The sequence below is a fragment of the Schistocerca nitens genome, chromosome 5 (genome assembly GCF_023898315.1).
Source record: "Schistocerca nitens isolate TAMUIC-IGC-003100 chromosome 5, iqSchNite1.1, whole genome shotgun sequence".
Classification (NCBI taxonomy): Eukaryota; Metazoa; Arthropoda; class Insecta; order Orthoptera; family Acrididae; genus Schistocerca; species Schistocerca nitens.
In genome coordinates this window covers 220,956,285-220,960,911 of record NC_064618.1, presented here as the reverse complement: position 1 = coordinate 220,960,911, position 4,627 = coordinate 220,956,285, and positions in this window count along the sequence as shown.

The following is a 4,627-nucleotide window of genomic DNA, read 5'->3' as shown; positions in this document are numbered from 1 at the left end:
TGTAGGAGCAATTATCAGGTGAGGAGTCTCGCACTGATACAGATACGGAAGTCAGCGTCTATCCAAGAGGGACCAGTGACATACTGCCGGCAACAATGCTGTTTGTGCTTGTTGTGGCCAACAACTCCAAGCATTGTATCTGTATTCAAAGTTCCACCTGACATGCACTCCTGTGATTCCAGACGTGCCTATCCCATAATCGGAGAGAACTTTTCACGTAACTATCGACTTATGTTCGACCTGGTCTACCGCTGTTTAGTACCAGTACCCAAAAAAAGGATTTGGCCTTCTGCACCTTCCGTGTCGGGTCAAATGTAATGTGATGTGCCTGTAGCTCTGCGTGTGAAGATGTGTGGCACCTCTACCGCTACTTCCACAACGGAGTATTTTGATTCAGTTCCATGCCCACACATAGGGTGCACATGTGTGCATCATGCAAGAAGTACGCCATGGTTTATAGCGATTTGTGTACTGCAGGCAATATCACAGAGTTATCTGAGGAGCCATTCTCAGAGTTTGCTAAATTTCTTCTCTAATAGCTGTTCGCCACAATGGTTGAAGCTTTCAGCTGATCAGTTAGAAGTGTTTGTTGCTACCATTAAACAAACTTAAGAGTCAAAATATGTCACTCATTGATACTTCTGATTTAATTGACAATCTTATACAAAAGTTAATTTCTAGAAACGTCAACAGATTCCTAACAACAGCGGTAAAAGAAATGTTGAAAGATCTTGTGGAAGAAGGAATTATTATAGAAAAAGAGTTCTTCAAATCAATGGAACCGTTTCTTTATGACCGTGTGAATTATACAAAAAAGTGGACCTCTGATCAGTATTTAGACATTTGGGATCTATCTTGGATTCGTTGCGACCGTTTACCTCACTGGACTGATGTACAGGATTCTCCTAAGTTTTTGTCTCAGTGTGGTATTCCTCTGTCTGCTTTTAATGAGATTCTTTATTCGATGACTCTGAACAAAGTGGAACAACATGAAAGGGTACAGTACTACCCGATATAGAAAAGAATTGCCTCATTGGGTACAGTAATATCCATTGTATAACAACATACTTCGTTGTTCGTGTCAGAACAGCAGTTTTATGGTAACACACTTTTTATTTAATACATTAAAACCGGATACTTATGTAGAAAAGAAGGAACATTTGTATATTTAATTATTCATATGGGCACTTCCTTCAAAAACAGATCTGTAAATCCAGTTTTGTGATGTTTGAGAAATTAATGAACGGTTTGTTGTCTGTGGACCACAGATAGTGGATGTAGAGTCTGTAATTATCTTTGAGACAGTCCTCTGGTCACCCTTGGTAGAAACAAAGAAAGGAAGTATTCCAGAGCACTAGAGAGCTTGGAGTGTAGCTGACCAATACGGTAACAGGATCCTCCCCCACTTCTGAGGAAGTGTGGGATGGCCTGGTGAACGGCCATGTTCCGACAGTCCGTCGCTGGCCCCTGAAGCTGAAACACCTATTTTCAGTGTGCTCTGTAAAACTAAAGAATATGGGAATGGTATGCATGTGGAATATTTAAGAGTAGCTAGAAATAATGACTTGCTTTTCAGAATATCGACGAGAACTAAACTTTTTGGTGGGAGATTCATATAAAGGTAGGCAGGTAAAACTCATGGGGAAGTTAAGATTTTTTGGTAGTGATCAATGGTCACGACGAAACCACGTGTGGTAATTTTAAGCTGAGGTACTTGCATGTGGTGATTTCAAGCTGAGATACTTAGGTGTGTAAATTTAAGCTGAGAATATTTAAGAACTGCGTATGCAAAATTTGAATTAGGAACAAGCACTTCCACATGGTGAGTACTGACTTTGTCTCAATCTGACCAAGAGACAATGGAAAACAGAAGTGCTTGTGCAGGCTCTCAGTTGAGGATCCGTGTGTGAGATAATTAAATAATCATGATACCAAAATTACCATTATTAATTACAGTCGTGTGAAGCAAGTTAAAAATTTTGGTACTCAGAGAGAGAAAAGATGAGTTAGCCATATGCCCAGCAACACAAGGAGGGTTACATTGAAGTGGGAGATGAACACAAATCATTCAGAGTATGTGGTATGTCCGTAGGAAAGGTTACATGTGAAATTTAATCTGAAGGTCTGTGTCTTGCTAATCAGGGTTGAAATTTTGTTGTGAGAAGATTTGATACATACTGGCTAAAGTCGGTTGTTCTGTTTTATTTTACATTTTTAATCCGTGTAAATTGAATGTGGTGATTTAATTACAAGTACTGTACCAAAAAGAAAGAATTTTCTTTGAAATGCCGGACCGCTGGTTAATTCTCCAGGTTATTAATGAATGAGCTTATGAGAGTGTAAGAGAGAGAGACGTAGTGGATATCTGTACCAATCCAGAAAGTGCACTATACTAATAAGGAAACACATTAAGAGACCATAGGATATTGAAATGCATACGTAGTATCAAGCCCACTGGGAAGAGAATTCCTTGTTTTCTTTTATGTTTAAATGTATTGGAGGAAATTTTGTATCATTGCGGTTGTAGAATCTAAGAAAATAAAAGAGGAGATATGACACAAAATGGTGGTCATGATCATGCAGCAGAGAGTAGTCACTTTGTCAGATATTTTTGCCATGAGCTCCCTATTACTAGAATAGCCAAGCTCTGATTAAAATGAATGCAATGGAATGGGAATGTGGTCTTGCCAAGGTGGAGTGAGTCCATTGAAATGTTTACAGACAGTACCATATTTAAAATTTATTAGGCAGATGCTTTTAATTCCGTTGCGTTGAGATAACTAAAAGGAAAAACTTACAGCACAACTGTTGTGTGATAGGGCTTTGCTGTCAATGTACAGTAGCAGTGGCTACGATAAGTCATCTCAACATTTCCGATGCACAAATATTAAAAGCACTCGCTTGGCAAGCCACACATCTAGTAGGCCTGACTGCTACATACTGCAGGTACATATACTGCATTAAAAAGGTTTTCATTTTAATTAACATGTACTGGTATGATGAAAAAGGTCTTGCTAGTTTTCATACAATGACATCTGTTATTGTGAAAGCTCATTTCAGTCTACCTTGCACGAATTTTTAGGATTATCTTCTTTGTAACAAGAAACTGCCAGAATCAATTCACTCTTCTGATAAATGTAGCAAGGACAAGTCTTTGGATAAAGTGTATAATTTGTATCTGATTACTGATTAGTTATATTACATTATTTTCGGATTGACAAATGGTTGTTGTGGTCTTCGGTGCAGAGACTGGTTTGATGCAGCTCGCCGTGCTACTCTATCCTGTGCAAGCTTCTTCATCTCCCAGTACCTACATCCTTCTGAATCTGCTCTGTGTATTCATCTTTTGATCTCCCTCTACGATTTTTACCCTCCACGCTGCCCTCCAGTACTAAATTGGTGATCCCTTGATGCCTCAGATCATGTCCTACTAACCGATCCCTTCTTCTAGCCAAGTTGTGCCACAAATTCCTCTTCTCCCCAATTCTATTCAGTACCTCCTCATTTGTTACGTGATCTGTCCATCTAATCTTCAGCATTCTTCTGTGGCACCACATTTCAAAAGCTCCTATTCTCTTCTCGTCTAAACTATTTATCGACCATGTTTCACATCCACACATGGCTACGCTCCATATAAATACTTTTAGAAAAGACTTCCTGACACGTAAATCGATACTCGATGTTAACAAATTTCTCTTCTTCAGAAACGCTCTCCTTGCCATTGTCAGTCTACATTTTATATCCTCTCTACTTCGACCATCATCAGCTTTTTGCTACTCAAATAGCAAAACTCATCTACTACTTTAAGTGTCTCATTTTCTATTCTAATTCCCTCAATTTCACCTGATTTAATTCGACTACATTCCATTCTCCTCGTTTTGCTTTTGCTAATATGCACCTTATATCATCCTTTCAAGACACTGTCCATTCCGTTCAACTGCTCTTCCAGTCCTTTGCTGTGTCTGACTGAAATACAGTGTTATTGGAAAACCTCAAAGTTTTTATTTCTGCTCCATGGATTTTAATTCTTACTCCAAATTTTTCTTTTGTTTCCTTTACTGCCTGCTCAATATATAGTTTGAATAACATCATGGATAGGTTACAAGCCATTCCCAACCAATGGTTCCCTTTCATGCCCCTCGACACTTATAACTGCTATCTGGTTCAAAATGGTTCAAATGGCTCTGAGCACTATGGGACTTAACTTCTGAGGTCATGAGACACCCAGAACTTAGAACTACTTAATCCTAACTAACCTAAGGACATCACCCACATCCATGTAACTGCCATCTGGTTTCTGTACAAATTGTAAACAGCCTTTCGCTCCCTGTGCTTTTCCCCTGCCACCGTCAAAATTTTCAACGTTGACAAAAGCTTTCTCTAAGTCTACAAATGCTAGAAACGTAGTTTCGCCTTTCCTTAATTTATCTTCTAAGATAAGTCGTAGGGTCAGTATTGCCTCACGTGTTCCAACATTTCTATGGAATCCAAACTGATCTTCCCCGATGTCGGCCTCTACCAGTTTTTCCATTCGTCTGCAAAGAATTCGCGTTAGTATTTTGCAACTGGACTTATTAAACTGATAGTTCGGTAATTTTCACACCGGTCAACAAATTATTTTTTTGGG